General features: G+C 28.0%; 1 pseudogene across 1 annotated transcript; it reads right to left on the reverse strand.

Moving 5' to 3' along the window:
• Positions 1-11,894: 11,894 nt before the first annotated feature.
• LOC111300559 (zinc-finger homeodomain protein 8 pseudogene) lies at positions 11,895-13,393 on the reverse strand (annotated as a pseudogene). The gene has a single exon (XR_016329887.1). The product of XR_016329887.1 is annotated as a zinc-finger homeodomain protein 8 pseudogene (transcript).
• Positions 13,394-15,240: the final 1,847 nt, after the last annotated feature.

Here is a 15,240-nt window from a genome sequence, read left to right on the forward strand (position 1 = left end):
ATTCAAATGAGAGTCTTTAAATGATGCATACTAGCCTAGCAATTTGCAAATGCAAATTCTGAGATCTTGCAGATTTAAACTGAAACTTTAAAAATTAAATTTCAGTGAATTCTTGTGATGCTGAAAGGTTCTTACGAATCTGAACCTTTGATTTTTTAGCTCAAATTATGAATCTTTGAGTTTTCATTACAAATTTCATTAGATCTGATCTATAACTCCTCTAGACACGATTGTCAATGAGTGATTTATTTTTCCTAAAGTTATGGTTGCCTCTATTTAAAGAAGCATTTTATTTTTCAAAGTTCTGTTGCATCTATTTAGAGGAGCAATTTATTTTTTCAAAGTCCTGTTGCCTCTATTTATATAAGCATTTATTTTTTCAAAGTTTTGTTGCCTTTATTTAGATAAGCAATTTATTTTTCTGAAGTTTTACCTCTATTTAGATGAACAATTTATTTTTTTCAAAGTTCTATTGCCTCTATTTAAAGGAACATTTATTTTTTCAAAGTTCTGTTGCCTCTATTTATAGGAGCATTTTATTTTTCAAAGTTGTGTTTGCCTCTATTTAAAAAAGCATTTTATTTTTCAAAGTTATAGTTGCCTTTATTTAGAAGAACATTTATTTTTCCAAAGTTATGGTTGCCTCTATTTAAAGGAGCATTTTATTTTTTAAAGTTATAGTTGCCTCTATTTAGAGGAATAATTTATTTTTCAAAGTTATGGTTGTCTCTATTTAGAGGAGCATTTTATTTTTCAAAGTTATGGCTACCTCTGTTTAGAGGAGCAATTTATTTTACAAAGTTGTTGTATCTCTGTTTAGAGGAGCTTTACTTACAAAAACAAAAAAAAAAAGATATGAATGTGTCAGGGCGATCATATGCAGGGTGTCTACATCTTTGCACAATTCCTGTTACACAGGAAATGTGCAAAAAGAGACAGTTGTAGACACCCTAATTAGTTCGAGCCTAAGTCCATTGGGCTTGGTCCAACAGAGTTTGAGCCTCAGCCTATTGAACTTGGCTCAATAAGATACAATTGTCAGGCCCAATTGTTTATTATTTTTATGGGCTTTATTTTATTTTTTTTCTTTTTCTTTTTCTTTTTTTTTTCATTTTAGTTAATTATAGGATAATAAAAAAATAAAAAAATAAAAATTTTGGCGTGTTTGAGGGTGATGGCAGAGTTACAATTGGTCTTAATTTTCTTAGGTTTAGGGATAATGCAGAAATTTAATCAAATGTGGGATTTAGAGTTAATTAGGAACTCTTCTAATTCAGTCTATTAATACCCCTACTGATCAGAGGCATGAAGACATGAAACAGAGAGAAAACAAAAGCAAAAAGTGTTTAGAAAAGCATAGACAAATTTTATAAATTTTAAGATTTTTTTTAATTTTTCGGCAAGACTTGAATTTTTTAGCTTATTTTTCTAGATTTCGACGTGTTTGTCCAAAATCTGGTGAAAATTCAACCGAATTATAGGTTATGTTAGAGAGAGAGGGAGAGAAAAAGAGAATGAGAGAGAAAAGGGAAGGAAAATCTGAAGAAAAAATATCGAATTTTAGCCTTATATACCAACGTAAAATGTCGTCATTTTGGGCGTTAGTAGATACCCAAGATCCACGCATTTCTATCTAGGCCAACTCAACCCGATCGCAACCCGCTCGATTGACTCATGTTCCAGTCAACCATTCCAGCCGAGCCATATTCCCTAAGCCACACCTTCAAGACATTTTTTGTGCCTCAAGTCGAGCCGAATTCCAGTAGAACCGAGCCGTTTCATTTTTTATTTCTTTTATTTTTTTATTTTTTTTGGTTTTTTTTATTTTTTTAGTATTTTTGCATGATTTAATTTAATAAAAATAAAATAAAAAATAAAAAAATTTGAGAATAAATATTAATTATCCAATGATGGAATTTATAAAAATTTCAAATGATAAATTTTTATAAAATTTTTAGGTGAAAAATTGTCTAAATTTATCTCAAATTGTAGAATAATTTAGATAAAGTTTCAATAGCAATAATTAATAGTTATTTTCAAACCAAAAAAGATTAAAAAATATTTTAAAAAAACACAAAAATATAAAAAAAATTTGAATTAAATACAATTATCTAAAGATGAGATTCTTAGAAATTTCAAATGATAAATTTCCTAAAAAATCTCTAGGTGAAAATTTTTCTCTAAATTTGGTCCAAATGATTAAAAGATTTAGATGAAATTTTAATACAAGTAATTATAATTTTTTTTCAAAATAATAAATTTTGGTTGAAAATATGTGATAATTATCCAAGGATGAGATTCTTAGAAATTTAAAATGGTAAATTCCTAAGAAATCTCTAAGCGAGAAATTTTTTCTAAATTTAGCCCAAATTGAAGAATAATTTAAATGAAATTTCAATAAAAATAATTGTCATATTATTTTCTTTCCAAGAAAAAAAATTATAAAGAATTTCTAAATAGGCCCAAATGGTGAAAAAATTTAAAAATTCAAAACAAAAAAATATTTCTAATTTGGCTCAAATGGTGGAATAATTAGATATATTTTCAACAAAAAAATAAAACTAACAAAAATTTTTTCAACGATGAAGCCTCTTCAAGGAAACAAACGGGATCCTTGAATACTCTTGAGGTAAAAAAATATTTTTAAGAGTTTTACTAGATTGATGAAGAATCTTAAAAATTATTTTCAATATTTAACATAAAAATTTGAAACCATTAGAACCAAGACCCTATGATGAATTTAAAATAATATGGTACCATCCTTTGGATGGGCATGTGGGGCTGCTATAATCTTCTCCACATGGAATCGAACTCTCGAACTCTGTTCTGGTTAATAAATCCGAACCTATTCTTTTAGGGACCTTTAGTCAAGCTCAGAAGCTCCTTAAGATGATAGATTCTTTAGGTGACCAATCACACCTAGATAAAAAAAAAATTGATGACGACTCTATTCATTTATTAAATCTAGCTATAAATTTACGAATCTATATGTTATTATAGTCGTATTAAAAGATGTTTAGCTATAGATTTACGAATCTATATGTTATGATAGTCGTATTAAAAGATGTTTACTCATAATTATATTTTTTTATAAAGAAGTCGCAATCTTTTCTAAAAAACAAAAAAAAAAAAAAGAGAAAATATTGAAGGTACTAAAATTAAAATTCTCAATTTATTAAATGTTATCTTTTAAAAATAACTATATAAACTAATATTTTGTATATAATCTTTACTTATAAATGTACTCTTATAAAAAAAATGTTATACAATTTTGGCTAAGATCATTTGCCCAATAATAATTAATGGATGTCTTGGTTAATTTGTAAAAGGTGATAATTATTTTTCTTCTACTCACAAATGATTTTTCTTTCTAAAAGACGATAATTAACAGATGGCTGTGGTCACCAATCATGTGGGTAAATTAAGTACAAGGAAGAAGATAGCTCTAAAGGATGGGAAAAGAAACTAAGGAGAAGGATTTAGGATTTGCAAGTCCTCCTTGATAAGGGAAAAAGAGAGAGATGAAAAATAAAAAAGAAGAGTTAAGAGTTTCAATTAGTACTTCACAAGAGCTATCATATAAACTTGGAAAAGTTTCCTGTAAGGGAGAATGAAATGCGGAGATAACTTGATCAATTCTTTTGATAGTTGCATGTTTTGGTTTGAAAAGTCTAAAATAAACAAATTCATTGGCCTTTGTAAATCTAATCAAATTTTTTTTATAATTGAGATTGTCACGATTTGAATTTTAATTATTGAAATTTAGAGTGTAATATTCTAAGTTAATCAGAATATTCAATGTGGATTGTGATTCTTTTTTATGCATATAAAGTTCAAGAAAAGAACAAAAATTTAAGTCGTTTCACGGAAATTCACTTCCAAAAAAATATTTTTTTGAAAAATGTTTATATTTTTGAAAAATATAGATTTTTTATTATTTTGATGAGTCAATAAAAAATATTTTTTATTATTTGGTTATTTTTTGGAAATTCGTTTTCTATTTAAATAATATTCACATAACTATTAAAATATTAAAAATCATTTTTTATTTAAAATGATTTATTATTAAAATTATTAATATTAGAAATAGTAATATTTTAATAGTAATATGTAATATTAAAATATTATATTAATATTAAACACTTAAAGAAAACTATTCGTTATTATTTATTTTAATACTTTAAAATATTTAAAATAGCATTGTTGTTCTTAAAATTTTATTTCAATTAATATAATAATAGAAAATAGTATTATTATATTAAATGATATTAATTACTAAAATGAAATAATATATTATTTTAATAATTATTATATTATTACAATATTCATATTATGAAAATATTCTTATTATTAAAAATTTCATAATACTAAAAATATTATTAAAATATTTTTTTATTAAATCATTTTTGTTATTAAAATATTCATATTATTAAAATAATAGTATTAAATATTATTATTAAAATATTCATATTTTCAAAATAAAATTATTATATTAAATAATATTATCAATTAAAATAATAAAATATTATGTACTATATTAACATGTTCTATTTATTATTTAAAATTATAATATAATATGAATTATTATCGAATATTGAAAAATTTTATGTTTAATAATATACAAAATTCAAATATAAATAGTTAAAATTAAAATATTAGAAAAATTTTAATATTAATATTTTCAAATTTTCAAAATTGTTAATTAAATTTGCATAAAATATTTTTTAAGATAATAATATTTCAAGTCAAACCAATTTAATTCGAATTTAAACAATCATGTCCAATGGCAGACATAAATAAAACTATAAAAATATTTTGGATTGGACAAAATTATGGCCCAGTTTAAAAAATCATGTTCAAAATCCGGCTTGAGACTATGCTCATGAGCTTAATAAGTGGTTTTACCCATAAATAACTCTTTTTCAAAAATTATCTTTTCTTTTTTAAAAGAATAAGAAAATTTTTTTTAAAAAAATCTCATTTTTATTTGGTCAAGATGATATTATTTATTGACCAATCAATTTTCTATTAAACAAAAATAAAAATTATAAAAATTATCTTACACAAATCATTTTTAAAATAAACGAAACCCTTTGGTCGTAATAAGACACCAACACTACTTAATTACAATGCTTTTTTTTTTAGAAGGAAAAATAATCGTGTTTGGTTCAGAAAAAATGCCAACGAAAATAAAAGCTATAAAGAATACTTGCCTTTGAAGGGTGAGACGTTGGATATTGAGCTTGGAAATTAAGAATATGACCCAAAGTTTGGCCCATAAAACCAAATGGGTCTTGATCACTCATGAGTTGCTTTTTGTTGGGCAAGACAGCCTAATCAAATCAAGTCGCAGGGATGGGTCGAAGATTGAGTCGAGTTTGTTAACAATCAGACTTGAAATTGGCCACCAAATCAATATGAACGGGAATGGAAAAGGGCCATTTTGTCTCCTATTTTGGGTCAGAAAAATTGGGTTCTTTCAATTTTCACATCACATGGTTTGAAGGTCCAAAACTTGATGGGATATGACCTAAAGAATATTCCAACTTGCTTTCAAGCTTTCGATCTTTCAAAATTCAAAGATGTTATTCCTTTAGATTTTGTGAGCCATCAAGAAAACGAGGTTTAGATTGAGACACCCATTTGGCTAAATATTAGATTTTGAACTTGTCTTAAGCTCAATCTATTTTGGAACCTAATGAAAATTCAATTCAATTCATTTGAAAATAAATTTGAATACTTTACAAAATCGTCGACATTTTAAATTCTTAATTAAAAAGAAAGAATTATTGATTTCAAATGAACTTTTTAAAATTCTATATAATTCATTTATTTTTCAAAAAAAAACTCTAATGGTTAAGCTAAATCTAATTCAACAAACTTTAACAAGTCATTGTTACATAAAGCAAGTGGCACAATCAAACATGGAGATTATTTAGGGCATATGACTTGGGAATAGTTGGACCACAAAATAAAGTGCAAATAATTGTAGTGGTCCTCTCATTGACTTGAAATAAAGTGTTCTTATCGAACATCCATGTCTTACGTGCCTTTCCTTTCTTTTCCTTGAGCAAGCATATGGGGAAGGATATAAAGTGTAAACCTTTGGGTTTTGTCTTTCAATGCTTTTCTAACCAAATAAATGAGCATCTTCCACCTCCATGCGTTCTTTTCTTTCTCCCATTAATTTTTTGGAAAAAAAAAATTTAATCCATGAATTTATCACTTAACTCAATTAGTTTATACAATTATATTTAAGAAATGAAAACTAATAAATCTGGCTTTAAATTTCAATATCTATGATTCATTCTATTCTTGAATTACACAGCTTCTTTTGTATCAAAAAATTTTTTTAAAATTAAAAAAAAAAAATTAAAAAGAGAGAAAAAAAAAAAGTCATTGAAAGCCTTGTCAGATTGGTGCTTTTATGATTAGGCTAAATCCACTATATTTGATAGTGCTTCTTCAGCTGTTTAGCTCTTGAGAAAATGGGAAAAATAAATAAAAGATTGAAGACAGTATCCTATTTCATTTTAAAAGATACGAAGACCATGAGAACATAAGGTGAACAATGGACATATCATACTTTTTTCTTACTAAATTTAAAATTTGCACTTCCCATGAAGAATTCTGTTGATTTTCTAATTATTACTTATTTTTCTTTCATAGGCTTTTTTTTTTTAATTTTCCTTATAAAATTAATTTTTTCTTAGTGGAATTGATTGTCATTGTTGTGACTTGTTTGTAATGGTTTTTTCTCTTTACTTTGTGTTGATACCATTTTAGGGGCATTAATTGTTGTTTTCTTCACATGGGATTCACAGTTCTTCTCTTGTTGTTTAGTTTCCTTGGTCTTGTATCCAGTTTTCCTTCAATGGAATCTGTAAAGAGTTCTTAAATTTCGTTTAATATTTCTCTTCTCCGAATCCATTTAAAACAACTTTTATTAATAAAATAATTCTCTTTGTCCTTAAAAATAAATAAATTCTTTAAATTCAAGTAGTACTTTTACACATATTAACAATATGATTGTCGAATCACTTTCCAACTGTTATTACCTTTTGAGACCAAATAACATACGTTTTAAAAAATATTACCAATTAAGCAGGCAGAATTTCTAAAAAGAATAATGTAAGTATTTTGTATTTGACCACAAATATATAGTATGGTTATCACATCCATTTTTATGGCAGATGGAGAGTTGTGGGGTTGAAAGTGTTAGATGTTGCCAAGAAAACCAGCCTTTGAAATAAGAGTGATTGACAAGTATTTAGTTTTCTGCAAACTCCAACCGCACTCAGTACAATCACGTTCAAATGCATGCCCTAATTTGTTTAGCTTTTAATATCATCATATTCATATCCATGTGTTAGAATGCAAAATGAAAATTAAACTGTCTATTAGAGCACAATTTAAACATGTCTATATTCAAAAAAGCACAAAGATTTCTAAAAAAACCAAAAGGCATAAAGAAAGCCAAAAAAAAAAAAAAAAGGGTTGCAAGACAAAACCATGAGTTAGTCACACATGAAACTCATGAGCTATACATACATATCTTCATTTCTAGCTAAATATAAATTAAGGATATTGTCTCCTCTTATTTTTCAACAAAAGACCCTATGATAAATAGATTATTCAAATTCTCAAATCAAGACTTGTTTTTTTTTTTTTTTTGAACTAAGGCGACAAGATTTTTTTATTCATTAAAAGTGTAATTTCAAAATATACCAGATTCAACAAGTCGATAATTACCATTATTACATTCATTAAAATATAGTAAAGGTGAGAGAAAATCACAAGCTAGATTGTAAAACTCTATAATTTTATTAGTAGCTGATCTCATTATATGAAAGTCTGCTGTTTGATTAGCTGAACGGTACACAAACTGCATACTCTCACTCTAATTAATTGTTATACTTTACATGTTGGGAGCCAAATTTCCATAATCAAACCATTTACAATTTCTTAAAACTTAATTTTCTTTGTGATACTATGTTAATTTTATACATGAAATTGGTATTGTATTTGTATTTTCGGACATTAACACAAAACTAAGGAGTTATATCACAAGCTACTATCTTTAGACTCCTTAGGCATCTCCATTAATGTATAATAGGCTAGATATGAAGCTTGCATTGTCGGCAATTTCCACATGATTTGGAAACTAGGGATGGTACTTTCACAATTTAATATAATATGCTAGCTATATATAGTTTTCTAGGGGTGACTTAATTCTGCCTCGGACCTGTACAACATAGGATGATGATTCAAATCCAAAGTTTCAATGCCAATAGACCCTAATTTCCTCTTCTGCCATATTATACCATCTAGAAATGCCATACTATATAATTATGATTATGCATCCGAACATTTAATTAAATGATTAATGTACGATTTTTTTCCTATAAAAAAACCAGGTTTGGAATCCGACAATTTCAATAAAAAATCCCATATATAATTATTTGCTTGGAGACTTCATTTCTATAGCCTCGAAAGTGCTTGAATTTTATTTTTCTACCCTTGTTTTCAAAGATGGGTTAAAAGTTTTAATATTGGTGAGTAGTTTTTTTTACTTAAAATTATCAAAATATAAATCTTAATCATTAAAATTAAAAATTAAATATTTTATCAATAGATCATAACACTATTGTTTGTTAATATTATTGAGTAGATGCAACTCAAACATCAATTTACAATTTGTATCCAAGGAAGAAATTATGCTATTTTATTTCTCTTCTTAATTAGGTTCATCAAATTCTATTGTATTCTAAAAGAAAACCCATTATTACCAATTAGGAAAACCCATTCTCTTATGAGATCATCGAGTGAAAATGGCGGCCAAAAAATATATAAATCAATCAAGAGAAATAATTGGGCATCTATTATTGTCTATGCAAGTACATCTTCCATTTTTTTTATTTAAAATTCAAGGAAAAATGATGAACCTTTGGCATGAATGTTTTTTGCATTATGATCTCAGTCACTTGGTATATTTTTGGGGTAGGGTACGTTGAGGACAATACTTGCTATTGCAAACACATGCTACTTTGCTTGGGCTTTTAGATATTGGCCCACACCCCATACCTATTTTGATAGTAAAATATTTTGAAGAAAAAGTCAAAAAAATAAAAATAAAAACAGTTCAGTCTGAGCAGCTTATGCCCGTCGTCTTGCGTAAATACCACGCAAAGTTCTCTTATTTTATTATTATGAAAAAAAGGTATATATTTTATTATTTAAATCGAATGCATTTATCACTAAAGGTATAAAAATATAGGTGACATTGTTAAATCAAATATATAAATATGCAGTGCATTTTATGTATTTGATTTAATTTTTTATTTATAAATATATAAATATAAATATCAAACAATTTTAAATCTATTGAATTCAACAAATTTTAAGAGAGGAAGAAAAGAAATTATATATTCAAAAAATGCTACAACTTAGAGAAAAAAATAATTACATGTATTGAAATTTAAATTTTAAAGATATTAAATACTATTTTTTAAATATAATTACATAAAAAAATTAAAATAAAATTTTGAATCACATTAATTATTTTGTTAATCTTTATATAATGTGATTTCTTACATTTAAAATTGGGTTTTTTTATTATAAATGGAAGAATGAATACCCTTACACATATATTAACCCATAAATACTTTTTATTCAATATATATATTATAGTATAAGAAAAAAATGATTAGAGTTCGAATCATTTTCAATTGAACTAGTAGTAATAATAAGAATAAAAAACACTCGAAAAAGCTCAAACAGCGGTGATGGGCAATGAACAACCTTTAGTTATGGGCAAAGGTGAGGTGAACCATAAATCACCCACCAATTTTCGAACTTCAAAATTCTAATCACCAAATTTTGCAGTGTCACATTCAGTCAATGGTTCCTATGGTTTGCAGTTATATGGGGACAGAAACTCAAATGCACCATAAAAAATTAAAAAAAAAAAAAAAGGTGTTAAGCTTAAGCTAAGGAAGAAAATGGCGAAATAAAGTATCGGTGATGTAATGTTATTGACCTAAAAATTATCATATTTTTGATGTAATGTCAGTTTACAACACCTAACAATTTCTTTCAGAAGCAGAAATGGGCACTGAGAAAGGTAGTTTAACCTTTTAATTAGTATATTTGATTATAATTAAAGTTAATACAATCTAAACAATTTCAAATATGACTTGATAATAGGATAAAAAAATATAAAAGCAACATAATTTAAAATGTTAAAAAATCATATATAATTTGATTAAAAAATTATATTTTATATTTAACGTGTCAACATAAATTATGATATAAAAATTTTGATATTAAACAAAAAATAAATAAATATGAATACACAAATCGTAAAATCTAGCATAAGCTTATAAACATACTAAATCTAATAATAATTAAAAAAATTAACAGAGAAACCTATTCCATCTCACTTTCATATTTTTCTTTCTTTTCCCAACTTGAATAATAATGACATAACATCTTATTCAGCTAAGTGTTGGGGTTTGAACTATGAGATTGGAGGCGTGAGGATAAGGGGAGAAGACCATCCCCGAAATCCCTAACCCTCAAAATCATCAAATTCCTAATCAAAGCAGCTAAATGAGCAGCCATCAGCCCATTACTGTTGAAAAAAAAAAAAAGAATGGTAGTAGCATTAAAGTACGGTCTTGGAAACAGACCAAAACACAGAATTGTAGTAAAACTATTAGCATCACCCTGGTCTTATGGTGGACTTTAAGGGAACCGACCCATGCTTTTGCACCTGAGTTCTAAGACTCATAGCGGGAAACGTGCCCCCACAAAACCAAGATTGCTCGACTTCATCGTATGGCCAAAGACCAAACCAACCCAGAAAAGTTGTTCTAGACAAGACACCAGAACATTTTACGTTCTAATCTACTTTAGTCATAATCTCCCATTTTAATACTAACTTAGACTAATATTAGTAGCATTAATGGGATTCTTCTATTCTTCTCCTTTCCCTTAAAAGGAAAGTGAAATAAAAAATTGCATTAAGTAAATATTAGATTATCCTAAGTTTACATAATTCCAAGAGAGTAACTACTAATTTATACCCATCAAAGCTTAGAATCCTGCATTATCTTAAAATCATACTAAAAAGCTAAAGTAAGAAGCTATAAGAGTTAAGAAGCATTTTTTTTCTATCAAAACTCTTAATCCAATCTATATATGTAATTAATATTAAAAATTATAATTATAATTATTATTAAAAATTATTTGACAAATTTAAATTTTTAATATTAATTATTTTAATTATTTTTTTATTCCCAAATAGAAAAAGGTTCTTTTTATACTTCAAAAAGAATAAATTAAAGCTTTAAATAAGTTTTTTTATATAAAAAAATAGTCTTATCAGTTTATCTCAACCACTAAAATACTGCAATTACGCAGATACAAACATCCAAGATGAGTTAATTATTCGGCAAAATAATGTTAAAAAATAAAGTAAAGCCCCTTTTTTGGGATGAGGAAGAAAAGTGCAGCTGATGATTGAGAAGATACTAAAAATAATATGCTCTCCATAAGCTAATAAACTATAAAAATCTTCTCATATCAGCTTATTATATGCATAAAAAGTATTAGTATAAAGCTAATGGGATATGTTAAAATAATCTGATACAAGTTTTATAACACTTTCTACTTCTTCCTCTTGGACAGAAGATAATATGGAAGCTATTTCTCTCTCCTTCCCTCTGTTTATCTCACTCTTTAACTCTATCTAAGGAAACATTACAGATTCAAAGGTTTAAAATTTTTTGTTTTCACTCCCTGGAAACAGAAACCATGGAAGTTTATGATCCCAAAAAACCATAATTGATTTGAAAGAATGGTGAAGGAAAGAGAAAATATTACCACTATAAAAGAAGATAAATTCCCTTTTGGATTAAAGCAGATCTTCCCATGCTGTATCCTCAACAAAGTGATTATCATTAATTGAACTAATTAGGAACAAAATGATCAGAATGAAAAAGAAAAATAAAGGGAAAAAAACGCTAATAAGCAAGTCCTTACTCAATATCTAACAGCTTATTATCTCCCCAAGAGAAAGAAAAGATGGAGCTGATCATCAACATCAGGAGGAAGAAGAAGAGCCATTAATATGAACATGAGCAACACTATCTGTTTCAAACTGATTGTTCTGATTCTGACCATGGTTTTTGAGGTCCCCATGAGTTTCATTGTTTTTGTCTTCATGGGTGAGTCCACTATCAAGATTGTTGTTGCTATTCCCACTCCCATTATTCCTACTTCCTGTCCCTCCACTTCCTCCTCCTCCTCCTCCATTGGCTTGATCTTTCTTCCCAAAAGTGTTCTTATTGTTATGCATCCAAACTTTTAACACCCCTCTATCAACCCCAACTTCATTACATAACTCTTGAATGAGTTCTTCATCTCTTTTCTGCATCTTCCACCCAACTCTCTCCGAAAACTCCAGCATCTTATCTTTCTGCAACTGAGTGAACTTCGTTCTGAATCTTTTCTTCGAGTTCGAACCAAGATTTGTGGTGTTTGGGGTAAGGGCTCCAGCAACAGCTGGTAAATAAGAGTTATTGTGAGTATTGTCTAATGCACCAGTGAGAGCTCCTGAAAGGGCTAAAAGCATGTGAGGAGCTGAAGGGTAGTAAGACGATGAGATTGGTGGTGGGGAAGCTGAGTTTGGACTACGATGTGGCTGACTTGCAGGAGGTGGTGGATGGTGGCGGTGGTGAGACTGGTATTCTATCGTAGCCGAGGCTGTTGTGGGGAGTGGGTCATCAGGTTCCCGGCGGTGGAAGTTGCGGTGACAGCCACAAGCAGCACATTTGAGGGAAGTTGGGTCGGTTGGGGTGGCTGTTGGGGAAGGCATGAATTCACCACACCCATCCAGAGCAAGCCCTCCCAAAGTGGCTGCATGGTTCTTGAGACATTCTTTGTAGGTTATGACGATGGGTGAAGCGTGGGGGTGATGATGGTGGTGGTGGTGAGGCTGGTGACGCTTCAGAACACCGTTGGTGAAAGATATGGGCTTGGTCGGTTGGATCTGGGTTGGTGTTTCACTCTCCGGCTCTGGTGATTTCGGTGTGGTACTTAGTGGGGTGGTGCTGGTGAGGGCTATCTCCATGGCTAACATCTAGAGTTAACAAAAAATCTATAGATTAAAGAAAAAAAATAAAAGAAAGAAATTTAAAATAGGGTTTTGAAGATGGGTTTTATTAGAAATTTGATACCATGGAAGAAATTAATAAGCTTGGAAATGGATAAAGGAAGACAAAAAAAGCAAAAAGATGGGTTCTCTTTTCTATGTTGTTTGGGGGAGTTTGGTGTTTTTGATCCCGGAAGATGAAGGTAGGATGAGCAGTGATGACCGTTGATAATAATAATAATAAAAAATCCATGTTTTTGTGGTTGTCCATCTTAACCACTTGTTTTTAACCCTAGTTCTAATCCATGGTTAAGTTGTTGACCCCACTTGAGGGTTAATATAGTTGTACAATTTATATTTAATATATTATTGATGTGTAAATTTTATATATTATTAATAAATTATATATTACTATTTAGTCAAATAGAACTTGATATATTCTTAATCATATTTTGGAGGAGAAATTAAATTAAAGTAAAATTTGGTATGATATTATTCAGATTTTTTGGTACTGAAAATTTGAGATAAATAAATTATTTTAAGCTAAGTAAGATGTGCATTTTGAAAAGTTTTATTAGTTGCATTGAATCAAATATCATCAATGAAATCGAATTCAAACATTTTATTAACATATTACCAAGAGAAATTAGTATTAACTTTTCGTTCGCTATAAAGTTAAAAAAAAAAAAAAACCTTAATTGTGCAATAATGTAAAAGTTTGAGGAGATTAACTCCAAATGAAGCAAGCTGTTAACTTTGGCTAAAATTATGACTGAGAAGGAGCAGGCAGCTGCAATTCTGATCGCTGAGACACTGACTGTAACCTATCTTAAATTTGTCAAGTGGCAGTATGGGCTTTAACCGTAACCCACCCTTTCAATTTTCAATTTTTATGCTTTTTGGCAACCCCTAACCTTTTTCATTTTAAGTTTAATTTTTTAGAATGGCATAACTATCCTCCATTCATTTCAATGGGTAAATGGGTAATTTCGCTTGGTAGTGTCAAAATTGTCTTTTCGCAGGTAAGGTGTCAATCTACCAAAATCCAGGGTTTTCTTTTAGGTAACTACAGTGTCGGCTTGGCAGAATCTACGAGCGTTTTGAACGGTGTTTGTCTGAAAACTATCTCAATTCTTCTGCTAAAAATTTTTAAACGACATCGTTTATTAAACATTGATTGACACCCCCATGTCTTGAAACAGTATTTAAAAAAAGATAAAAATAATTTTAAATATGATATAATAAAATAAAATATTAAAATTGTATTTCTGGACTATAAAATAATAAAAATAATTTACAAACTCTAACACAAAACAGTTATTACATAAATATACATGAATTACCAATACTAATGTAAGGGCATACTTTTATTTCAGCCAAAACACCTTTAAAAAGGTCAAAAATTAACAAACCCAATCCTTGGAGTTTAGTGCATGAAAAACTCCCATAATTAACACGTAATCACATTCAACACGTAAAGAAACTCCTTGATTGGGAGACACGGGTTAATTAATCTGACAGGTGGGCAATTGCTTTACATCCCCGGGTGCCACGTGGTAAGTGAAATAATAGGTACTCCTTTCAAGCCAAATTTTTAATAATTGGGATTGTGTTTTAGAATTGATAATTTAAATTATGATAAAATAATATAATATAAAAATGAAATGGGTTGAAATTTTAATAATAAATATTTATGAACTTAATAAATTAACAAATTATTTTATATTTTTATATAAATATAAATATATAAATTTTAATATTTTATAGCACATAAATTTACTAATAATTAAATGTACTATCGGCATTAAATTAAATAACAATGAAAGAGAAGGGAAATAAATTATTTCATGCATTTTCTTTCAATTTAGGTACTTGCCGAATCACGTCTTACCCTCAAAAGTAATTTAAAAATAAAGTTTGCCAAATTGGAATTTTTTATCAATTGGATAAACCTTTTTTTTTTAATTCCAATAATAAGTTATGGAAGAATCTATTATTATCGGGTGTGTAAGGTATACATGGATTATATATTTTTTTAAAATCTTGATTAAGATTAAAAAATTCATAAAATTGCAACTACAAAT

The sequence above is a fragment of the Durio zibethinus genome, chromosome 18, assembly GCF_047325235.1.
Source record: "Durio zibethinus cultivar Kanyao isolate XHJ-2024 chromosome 18, ASM4732523v1, whole genome shotgun sequence".
In the NCBI taxonomy this organism is placed as follows: domain Eukaryota; kingdom Viridiplantae; phylum Streptophyta; class Magnoliopsida; order Malvales; family Malvaceae; genus Durio; species Durio zibethinus.